Source organism: Orcinus orca, chromosome 10 (genome assembly GCF_937001465.1).
Source record: "Orcinus orca chromosome 10, mOrcOrc1.1, whole genome shotgun sequence".
Taxonomy (NCBI): domain Eukaryota; kingdom Metazoa; phylum Chordata; class Mammalia; order Artiodactyla; family Delphinidae; genus Orcinus; species Orcinus orca.
The window spans coordinates 89,906,517-89,918,974 of NC_064568.1; the positions used below are offsets into that span (position 1 = coordinate 89,906,517).

The 12,458-nt window shown below is 35.2% G+C and overlaps 1 protein-coding gene across 6 annotated transcripts in view; it reads right to left on the reverse strand.

The window, feature by feature from the left end:
• Nucleotides 1-12,458, reverse strand: part of CDKAL1 (CDK5 regulatory subunit associated protein 1 like 1) — a 654,793-nt gene that overhangs the window by 623,576 nt on the left and 18,759 nt on the right. The gene's annotated exons all lie outside the window — the stretch shown is intronic.

A 12,458-nucleotide genomic window follows, 5' to 3' on the forward strand; every position in this document is an offset into this window, starting at 1 on the left:
GCGGCCACAAGGCAGATGTTTACTTCTGCCAGCAGCCATCACACGTGAGAACGGAAAACAGGACCCAGTGAAAGACTGTGCTCAAATCAGTGCAAATCCACGACCACTGCAAGAGCGGTGGGTCACAAAGGTCACGTCTGTAGGGCACACATCATTCAAGGGAAACAATAGGTGTTCTCTGTCCAATGCTTCCAAATCCAATCTAAACCCACTGTACCAGGGGTAAAGCACATAGTTTTCTGATGTAGGAATATCCAAGATCCAGGACACTAAAACTGTACGAAGTGTAATCTAACAGTTGTTATTTGATGGTCTGTGCCCTAAACCAAATATTTTATTTATTTCTGAACAGAAAATTAATTCTGTCGGACACAGAAGAAATCTAATTTTGACTTTTACAGCGAAAGTATGGCATTTATTATAACTCTAAGACTAAATAAAAAGCATCATGCTGATGTAAGAGAGAAAATTTAAAATAAATGCAGCGTATTTTCTTTTAACACATATTAGGTTCACTTCCATCTGCCATCTTTTTGGAGGATGAAAAACTCCCTAGCTGAAATATGTTTGCTAATAAATATAACTTGAGATTTTTCTTTGAAATTAAGCTGTAAAAGTGTTATGAAAACTGTCTTGTTTGCAGACGGCGCCAATCACATACTATTCTCATTATGGTCACTATACACATATTCTTAATATATAAATAACAAACACTGACAAGCAAGGTAAAATAATAACAACATTGGATTCCACAATGGAAATTTTCAATCTGAAAAGGCAGGTCTAACATACTTTTCAAACAACGCAAACAGGAAATGTGCAACAGTGAGTTGTGCAGTGTGGTCCTTAAAATCCTGAACTCACTAAATGTCATCATATTAGTAGGAAACTCTGGCTACAGGCTAATTTAATACTTAAATGTTAATATAATTTTCCCATTACGACATCTGCCATGAATGTTTTTTTAACCAATAAAAGGTTAGAAAACGGCACGTAAGGAAGAAAAGAAAAATCCTCCAGCAATATCCTTGATACATAAAGTCATAAATATGCATTATTTCCAGGCCTAGTTTATTAAAAATTACTATACTTTCAAAAATGTGTGATTTGAGCAGAAATAAAGGAAGGAACTAGGTTAATGAAAAAAAAAATCTAAAAATAACTGAAATTAGGCTACTGTCTTGCCAGGCATGAATATATAAAACAGAGTAATTTTATTTAAAACATGCAAAGACTAAATCCTAAAATAATTAATTTCTTTAGCCACCGCAAGACAAGTGAGTCACAAAAATAGCAATGGATAAATCTTGTTACGAATACTATAATGTGGACCTGTATGTATGATAAATAAAGTATAAGAAAGCACGCAGCATTTCTATGTAAACTGCTTCTGAAGGATTATTATGGAATGCACACACTGACTGAACTTAAAGTGCTCGGGTTTTAAACATTAATTTACTTTGACTATGTGCATGTCAAAATGAAAGATTGCTGTCTGGATTCAGACATGGCGTATTAATATTGAACACAGGCATTCACTTCAGGTCAGTAGTCACTCCAAGTCGACTTCAGCAGGTGGTAAAAGTAATGTACTCATTAAAATGTATGTGTTACGAGGTTATCTCCACAAAACAGCTCTCAAATAGAGGTAGCCTTGAAACTGAAGCATTAGATATGCTAGAACCAACCTCTATTTGTCGTAAGTCTGGAGAAAATTGAACTTACCCTCGCTCCCTAATAACCAATAAATTAGTTGCTTTCGTCAGTATCTAGGGAAAAGTCAGAGTTTAAAATTCCACAAAGCTAACCTGGCTGCGTCCAACAGAGTTAAATGCTCTTGGACCAACCTATACAGACTAGAGTATCATTTTAGATCCAGAAGCCAAATATGGGAGTTTTCTTCATTTTGGATGTCTCAGTGTATTTCTTAATTAAGTAGAAATTCACTCCTTTCGAGACGTCCCTGGTGGCACAGTGGTTAAGAATCCGCCTGCCAATGCAAGGGACACGGGTTCGAGCCCTGGTCCCGGAAGATCCCATATGACGTGGAGCAACTAAGCCTGTGGTCACAACTACTGAGCCTGCACTCTAGAGCCCGCGAGCCACAACTACTGAGCCCACGTGCCACAACTACTGAAGCCCGCGCACCTGGAGCCCGTGCTCCGCAACAAGAGAAGCCACTGCAATGAGAAGCCCACGCACCACTATGAAGAGTAGCCCCTGCTCGCCACAACTAGAGAAAGCCCATGTGCAGCAACGAAGACCCAATGCAGCCAGAAATAAATAAGATTAAATCTTAAAAAAAATTTACTCCTTTCATTTCAATTAACTCTATTCAAATTATTTTCCCCTTCTGTGAGATAATAAATTTCAGTTCTCCAGACTAAAGGCATAAAGCTCAAGACACTAGAGCTGACTCAAACCAAAGAGATTCCCCCCACCCCCGCCGCCCAAAAAAATTACATCTGACCTTCAACATATACAACAGTGTAACTACACCCAAAAAGCTCAAATACGTTTTTTTAAATTACTTTCCAACGTCAGGGATAAATCTTTTCCATTTATACCTGGCACACCTAAACTTAAACAAGATCATTCTCTTTCACTTCTCTCACTCCTAAGTCACCCAATTATTTCCACTAACAGATAACTCACTTCTTCATTTTAATAACCTTTTTAACGTATATATATAACTATCGTCTTTACAAGTTGTTCTTTTTTCCCAAAAAAATACTGATCCATTTTGTACATAAATAAGCAGACAGGGTCCCCAAATTTGTAATTAATCATTTCAAACTGCTTTATTTACTCATTATCCACCCAATTACTAGATAAGGGAAGAACGGGAAAAAGACAGGTCAGCAGAGACAGGGGAAACAGAAGTCTTCTTACAAGGATGAGCCCGTATCTGCCTTGTTCACTGATGAATACACAGCACCACAGGCACACGATGAGTATCTAATGAATGAATGAATTTATAAAGAACCAGAGAGCACTGGAGTTCACCTCACTCATTTGAGATATAAGTAAACTGAAGGATTAAATGGCTTGGCTAAGATCACAAGGTAAGTTGGTCAGCTTTGCACAGAGTCTAACTCAACAGATGCTGCTTTAACGTTGAGTTTTTCTCCTTCTTTCTCCCACCTTTAGTACTTATTCTTTAAGCTCAACACAACTCTTTCTAGACATTTATTACGTTTCCCTTTCGAGAAATATAGGTGGAAAGTAGTGCCTCCCCAATCAAGGGGCTAAGAGTTCTAAAGATTTCCGTAGCAGGAGAATATATTTGAGGGAATCTAAGATCTAATTGGAAGATAGAACCGGGAGACCAAAGGTAGAAAAAGAACCCATGGAAGCCCCTATCAATATCTGTAAAATTTACTACAGTCTAATAAAGACACTGCACCTTCTACAGTTTCATTCAAATGTGAGTAAACTTCTTTTGGCTTGCAGCAGATAAAATGCATTCTAAGAATGTGTCCAAACATTTGTAAGTCCAATAGATTCCTTTCTTACTGCAAAGGATTCCTATTTTGGGGGGGCCCCAGGGGCCTTCCAGCACAGATCTCAGCTGCCTCCCAGCTCTCAGATACAAGATGATAAGCACTAGTGCCCCAAAGTATCCCTCTCTTCCAGGATGAAAGGTTAAAACCTCTACATACGATCTATGAGCCATTTTTCTTCCTTTCTAATTGCCAACCCTCAATTCGTCTTTTCTAAATTATCTTAAAAAGCGGTGACTTAAATATACCTAAGGAAAAAATTCTAACAATCCTGAAAGATTATGTAAAACTAAATATAATACGGTCTACTGGAAATTCACACAAAATTAAATCATACTGGGAGTGGGGGAAAAGTCTTCAAATTTGGTGCCTAGTTTCATATTCAGATAAAGGATTTTTCCATCCTCCATAACACCTGTAGGTTTAAAAGGCAGAACACCAGAATTAAGCATTCTAGTGGCAGCCAGTCAATGCTAATTAGTATGACACGCTTAGACTTATCAGGGGGTCCATGACCTACCCCATAATGAAATCTAACTCACTCCAAACGTTCTTGACCAAAGTAAAAGCATTTCTTTGGCAGGTGGCAGAAGGAATGATACGTCAGGAAGAAATACTCAACACAGGCCAGATGCCTTAAGGTATCACCAGTAGAAACAGGAAAATTACAAGAACCAATTGAGGAAACTAACAAAGAACAATGTGCCTATTCTGTTCAGTCACTTTAAGCAGGAAATCTATACTTAAGGTGCCCACGAATCACAACATTTGTAAAGCACCGACAAGGCCACTTACTATGGTCAGGCTCATAAAAGGGTCTCAAAAATTTATAAAAGACTACTTGACCTAGAAAAATGCTAAATTTAATTCTTTCAGGTGGTAAGAAATCATCGGTGGTTTACACCTAATAGTAAAGGCAACACAAATGAGAAACCGCCTCTGTACTCCATGGAATCACTCAGTAAATTGTACCTGTTTCTCATGAATGACATGAACATTGATATAAATTCATTCAATGAACACGAACCAAGTGCTTATTACAGGCCAAATATGGTAATAGGTACTAAGAATACAAGAAAAAAGGGCTCTCTCTGTACTCAAGTTCAGTCTTACAGGAGAGAAAGTTATGTAAACAAATAATTCCAGTAGAGTCTAATGAGTGCTACAAGCAGAGATAAAGATAATCTTGGTCGTAATAGTATGTTAAGGAAAAGCCTGCTTTGGAGGTGTGCTGGGGGAGATGGGATAAGGAGGAATGGAATGAGAAATGTTGGAGAAGGATTTCACACCTGATATTTCTTAACCTGATGCTGTACCTCTTTCAGAGTGAGAGAAAGGTGAAAAAACATGACCTGCCCACCCAACCCTCATATTTCTGCAACAGTCAAATGGGTTATTTCACAGGCAAGAATTAAAAAGTCAAAAAAAGATTTATGTATAACGGAATCACTTTGCTGTACATCTGAAACTAACACAATATTGTAAATCAACTCTAGTCCAATATAAAATACATTTTTTTAAAAAAGGAGAAAAGAAGCCAAAACAGAGATAAGTAAGTTCACTAGCAATCCATGTCACCTTTAAAGCAAGACCTCCAATCTTCCAACTTCTAATCCCTTATTCCTTCTATGAAATCACTCCATTCTGCCTCACTGGTTCCCCCCACCGGAAGCCATCTATTATACATTACTTCAATATCCCATCCTCATTTCCTAATTAACAGTCACCATCAAGAAAAAGATGTGCAAGAGAGAAATACATAAAACTAAAAGACATTTAAATAGATTAAAATAAATAAAACATATTTAAATTAAATTTCATTAAGTTACCATTCATTTCAGAGACTCAAATTTAAAACATACATAATGGTGACTTTTCTTTATTAATACTTAATATAATAATAGCTAACATTTATCAACCATTTATTAATTTTCACAACAACCCTGTAACCCATTTTACAGACAAGGAATCACAGGCTCAGAGAGGTTTGAGAAATACTTACTCAGTTATGCCAAGTATGCTAATTTAAAAATTACCCCACATTTTTCAAGCATTTGAGTTGATCAGTGTCTTTTAGATCAAGATGAGAACCAAAAATGGGGGACAACAATTTCAAGGCAAAGCTAAAGGGACATTACACTTTCAGATAAAGGGCTAAATATCAGAAGGAAAAAAAATCTCTCCAAGTATACTTTTTATAGAAAGAATAAAAATAAATTATGTCTATTTTGTAATTTCCTCCATTACTAATGCATGCTTAAAGAAACTGATTCTGAGATAAATTTTTCTTGTACTTTTCCAGTCCTTGACATAGACTGGTGAGTGGTACTGTGGACTAACAAGCATATTCAACCAACACAGATGACTAAAATTTAAAAGCTATAACATATTAACATATCTAGGCCACACAGAAGGGTCATAAGGTAAGATCACCAGCATAAATTAGCACATTATTATAAGGCGTCTAAAGGAGCCAGACAAAATCTGCATGATAGATCTTCTTTTATACGAATATATAATGCTGATTGATTGGATTTTTTTTTAATCCTAAGTATTTTAGGAAAATAATATTGCTTGTATAATATCACATTTTACTACTTCAGGTCCTACCCTGAGAAGCACATTTGCCATTATGGGGAGCCTGGGGAGGAGCAGGGGGTGGGGACCTGTTGAAAGCATTTTGGGGGCACTTAGCTGTCTTTCTCAGTTTCATGCTTTTTAAAAAAGTTATTCTGAGTGCATTTTTGCACTTTCTAATTTCCTTACAAAAATCCCTAAACACAAAGTCATTTAGGAAAATAATCTTTGTTATTTACCAAATCCCTAGAATTCTACATCTAGAAAAAGCCTAGGTTAAAAAACAGATCTGTTTCTTGCTAAATGATTAAAACACTCCATTAATCTCTACAATAAGAATATCCTAAGAGTATGGGCTCTGAAGTACTGTAGTGTCACAATGCTTTGCTTCAATTTTTCACACTATTCATAGCTCACAGAACAATTGTCAAATATTGGAAGAAAATGTCTAAGTGATAGTCTTTAGCTACTGAAACAGGTGCTGAATAATCAAATCCTCCTTTAATTATGCATTTTTAAACAATTCAGACAAACCACATATGTATTATTATTACTAGCATCAACAAAAGCAGCAGTAAGAGTGAACATTTAAATATAAGCACATACACTCTCATGAACATAAAAGAACCCCTCTAACTGCCAATTGTGTCTTCACTTCCCCCAAACTACATACATTTAGTAACTGAGACAGTCACTTCAGAGTTATAAGGATGAGTTTTTAATGGAGGAAGACGTTAACTCTTTATTTCTAAGGATTAGTACCTTAAAAAGGATACTTCAGAAAAAAATAACAAAAACTGAAATGTACAAGTTATGTTGACTTCAAACATTTTCTGCTTTTAAATAAAGGAAACAGTGGAAGCACACCTGAAATTATCTCAGATTTTTTTAATCTTACACCCAAAACAAGAGTCAAGCATTTTATATTAGTAACAGAAGCATTTTGTGCTGTTCTACATCCAGTAAAAATCACTGACAAATTCTGTTTATATTAAAAAACAACTACAGATAGCTTTTATTGGACATAAAAATATACTAATTGTATTATCTTCTGGGGTCATAAACTACGTTGGATGTAATATGCTCCATGAATAAACAATCAGGGAGGTTTTCACCTAACTGTATGGGAAATGTATGCACCACATCCTTTATATAAATAATCCTCACTTCAAGTCAAATTCGTATTATCTAATTTTTGCATTCTTCACCTAGAGAAGCTATTCATAGAACCTAGATTCTCCTTTCATCTCACTACTGCCGGTAGGAAATTCAAGCAATGAAAGATTTTTCTAAATTTTCAAAGGTACTTTTACCATAAAGTAACATTCCAGAATGGATAAACCTATGTGGTATGACCTAAAAGCCACACAAATCATTTATTTATGGCTGTTATGTTTTAATCACTGGATAGTTTTTAGAGGCTTAAAAAAATTAATGGGTTTTGCTATACAAAAGCAACTATGTTTTCCATGAAACATTAGCTGTCACATTAATACAAGGTTTTACCATTAATTATATTGGATTATACAGGAGTCTATGTCTACATGATGATTGTTAAATATCTGAATTTCCAAACCATTTCCAAAAAAAATGTAACCTGGTCCTAGTAAACCTTACATGAATTAAAAATCCATTTACAAAACAGAAAATTAAACATTAAAAAATATAACCTCAATTTAATAATACATTTGCAGATAAAACATGCAACACATTTTTCATCAAAAAGCAAAATATTATATATACGTAAACAGTGCCACCTTTTGGTACATTTAGGAAATGAGCTTCTAAATTGTACAAAAATATCTTTAAATGTGATGAGAGAGCAAAGCAAGAAATTAAAAAAACATCAGTTTACAATTTAATAACATTAAGGTGTAATAAATGAGTTACTCATTTTAAAACATAAATATTTTCAAAAACTAAAACGTTACCTCATGTTTATATGTTTTCATTTCATTTTCATGAGGTTGGCAGAGCACCATTTCATTTCAAAGAAAACTGAGGCTCAGAAAATGTTAATGCCTGACTCAAATATCCCTCAGTTAAGAATGGCTGAATCATCAGTATCTTGAAATTGTTAGTTTTTAAATTTCAACATTAATTCTTCAATAAGATTTTACAAAATTTTATTTGTATAATTTTTTTGTATATACTTGCAAGGAAAAGATATTTATGTTTAAATTACTACATGAAGAACATACAAACACTGACTACACTCTCACAGTTGTTTACATTTCACGAACACAAAAACTCTTCATCTAATACAGTATTCTTCCTACCTCTATGCTAAAAGAAAAAGCCTTCACTGAAAACTGCAAAGCCTTCTCTCATTTTTTTCCTCAGGAAAAAAACAGCCCTTGTTTATGGCTTGCACGCAATTTGCAACTTACCTAAGACACAGATAAAAAGCTGCTACAAATGAGATGGAAATGATAAGCTTCAAATATTCTCCCTAAAGCTTCTTTGCCTTAATTTGATCTCCTATTTAGGTGTCTGTATAGCATTTTCAATGTCTTCTACTTTTACCTCTCTCACTGATTTCCTGAATAGTTTTTATGAGACCATAACATAGTTATTCTAGAACACCCTCACAGCTCCCTTATTTTTGTAAGCTAGCTAATAACTCAGCTCTCACATGGAAAAAAGAAAATATTCTCAATGATCTTTGATTTATTTGTTACCATGGATTTTACTCAAAGTGCAGTCATCAAGTAGTTTTTCATGGAGCAGACTTCAAAATCAGTTAATATGTAATGAACCCATCCTAAATTACTGCACACTGCCACTCAATTAAAAAGAAAGAAAGAAGACAACAGCTGATAAGATGGTAGCTAAAATGGTTACTGAAAACACTGAAAGAGTAAAAGCAAAGAGCAAGCCAGAGGGATGGGCCAGAAGTACTACATCTTCTGTGAAACAGAACTCCACGATCAAATGCAATAATTAGACATTAACTCAGAAATGTTCATTAATTAGCCTCACCTCTTGTTCATAACATATTCAAGAAAAAGCACAGTATAAGACATAAAAACTGGTAAACCTAGCCATTTCTAAAAATGATTCAGTGGGAAAGACTGAATATGAACATGCTAAGCATACATTTTTAAAGGATTCCCTTTCACCCCACAGCTCTTTTTTCATCACTGGGAGCGCTGGATGCGCCCCCCTCAAGAGTAAACAACATTCTGGATCTTCTCTAGAGACTCTTGATTTCCCTCCCCTATTTCTGAATGGATGAAAATCCCACTTTGAAAGCCCTTAGTTTTAATTCTCTCTGCTTTTCTCCCTGGGCAGAAAGGGAAAAAAGAAGGAGGAAGTGCCACTCTCGTTGCCACCCTGTACTATGCCCCCTTACCAATCACTGCAAATAACTCATCTGAATACAAGCAACGCTCCAAGATCACTTCTCTCTCTGCAAATGCACAGGCATACACACAAATACATGGAAATATATATGTAACAGAATTTTATTATGTTTGAAGGAACATCAAAATTTCTAATACTGAATTCAATCCCATTAAATTGAAAGCAATTACTGCTTCCAATTTAATAAGAATGGATTAAATTAGATTTCTGATTCAATATAATTTGTAGTGTCCATGTCAGGTAAAGTGATAGTACGAGGATCTTATCTGAGACATGTCAGGACCATGAAGACTGGACTTGACAGCCACTAAATAGGATTCTACTGAAAAACTCAAGGGACTCACACACATACCACACACCACATTTATTTAAACTTTAGAGTACACTTTAACTTGTATTCTTCTATAAAGAAAGAATAAAACTACTTCAATATATTATAGTCAAAATATTGTTTTTACTTGTTCACTAATGCACATGCAAAAAACACCTGAATTCCTATCGTGCGACAGGTACTGAGTTTGATGATGAAGATGGTAATACCAGACACACATGGAACACGTTTGTACATAGTAATATTTAATCTTTAGAAAGGACTGCTGTAGTCATCTTCATTACATAAATCAGGAGACTGAAGCACAGAGGTGTTGTCATTTGCCCAAAGCCATAAAGCGAATACATGGCAGTAGCTGGCTTTACAGTCTGGCTCAATATTAACAGCTGGCTACAGTCTGCTCTTCATCACTAAGCAACAGTGTCTCTGAGATGCCAAAGGTAAAGATGATTAAGACAGAAGGAACTCACACACCATGGGAGAGAACATGTAAAAAGAAGATAAATTACCCTAAGACAGGAAGTAGCTGAGGTACCACCCTCTCCGTCTCTAAGCAGAGGAAGTAAGCTGAATGGCGGCAGTGCAAGTGGAGATACAGCTGTACAAGCAGTTACAGCTAATGATCAGATTAGGTGATCAGAGGTATAGTCACAACACACACGCATACGCAAAAAGCCCTTAAATCACCCATATATATGACATACACGAATTTGTGTATATAACACAGTACAAGAATTCTTAGAAACTGTTAAATTTGAGAAGCACCAAGCTACAATGAAGGAATAACCAAAAGGAAAGTCTCTGCAGATGCCTGGACATTCAAATCATCCTGAATTAACCATCAAACATGTGTTTGATGCTGGTAAAGTGGGAATGAGTGGGAAATTTTCAAGTGCTGTAATTTACTCCATTCTCCTTTAATATGAAACCTCTTTAACCTTAATATATGTTCATAGATTTGGGGATTACTCAACATGCACCTTATGTGAAGGTTAGTTTTTAGTTAAGTGTGAAAGCAATGTAATGGTAAAGGTATCAAATGTTTGTCCTCAGATTCAAAAACTCCCACTTTAGCATATGCTCTTCTGGGCAAAAGGACAATGACCGCATTCTACAACAAGCACAGTCAGGGCAACAGAGCAACGACGATGTCAAGCAGCAAGCAATGAGCGAATCATTTCACACGCGGTCTCCAGCATACGTGTGGTGGGCGGGTATCTGAGCCGGGTCATGCTGCCTCTGAAAAGGTCAATTTGTCTGACTCTTGTATAAGTACTACTAAAAAGTTTAACGAGCAATGAATCAGAATAAAATAAAGTGTTAAGTAATTTAATGACTTCTAGTAATTTTATTAGAAGACTATTTGTAACACAAAATTCACTTTTCATATTAATGGCATAGATGCAGTTATCATGTAATGTAATACTGCCATCTACTGTCCAAGAGCTAAAAATACATCATGTCTTTAATCCAAACCAACTAGAATTTTAACAGCCAAAAAAAGAGCCAACATTATTTTACATGTTCCAGTGTCAACATCTGGAAAAAAAAGTTTTTTCCTCAAAATCAGGGACAACAATGCAAAAAAATAGATTTTTAAGTGAAGCTTTCATGGTAATTACTCATCTGCCCATTTTCTTAAAAAATAAAGTTGAAACACAGGCTATTTCTAAATGAATTATCAAAAATAACTTTTACAAAATCTCAAAGGGCAATATGAATCATTAAGCAATTAAGCAAAAGTGAAGTTTATGAAAATCCATTAGTCTCTGTAAATTTGTCACTCATAAAAATTCTAAAATATTTTGAAGGGTGTACTTTAGGCAGAAAGAGTCCAGATAAAGGTCTGAGGTGCAAGATGGAATGAAGAGTAAAGACAGGGACAAATATGTGGATGTGTTGAATTAAACACTGACCGTATAAAATATTAGTAAGTCCCAGAAAAAAAATTCTAAAATATTAAAACTAAAAAATATTTTTAAGTTGTTCAGTATCAGAATGCCAGCAATTTTGAAAAGACTGGTCATCTTAACACAACTGAGCACTCCAGAGCATTTATTCACAAAAATGACTGCAACTAATGTGAGTTGAAGTACTACCACTTACATGCTACAAGAAATGCAAACAAGAAGTTTAAGTGACCTGAAAAGGTCAGGCCAAAAGTGGAACAGGATGAAAAATGATCGAAAGTTCCCAGAGAAAAACGATTAAAAAAGATGAAGTTTTCCCGCATCTACCAGTGAGAAAATTGAGCTTAAAACTTTTATCAAAATAATGTGATTATCATGCAAGTTATTAACTATGACTGGGCATTCACTTTGACATAATATCAAGTTAAAAAAGTCAGGACCTGGAGCCAAAGTATTTTAGAATTCACAAGAGTGAACTAGATTTTCTCTTTATCTCTGTAAAAGGTAAAGAATCTAACGAACCATGCAAGTTCACTCTCAAACATAAGGAAAACAATGCTCAGGATTTAAACAAGAACAAAATTAACACTACTTAATTTGTATGGATAACACACAATTTAGTACAGAATCAAAACTAGTGCCACTTAGTAGGCAGATGGTTGAAACACAGTTTTATGCTTCCTATCACAAGAGGAGATTCTTGTTGAGATGAAAAGACGAGATAAAAAAAAAAAAACTAAATGTTCCCATGCTCTATTTAAAGAAGAAAAA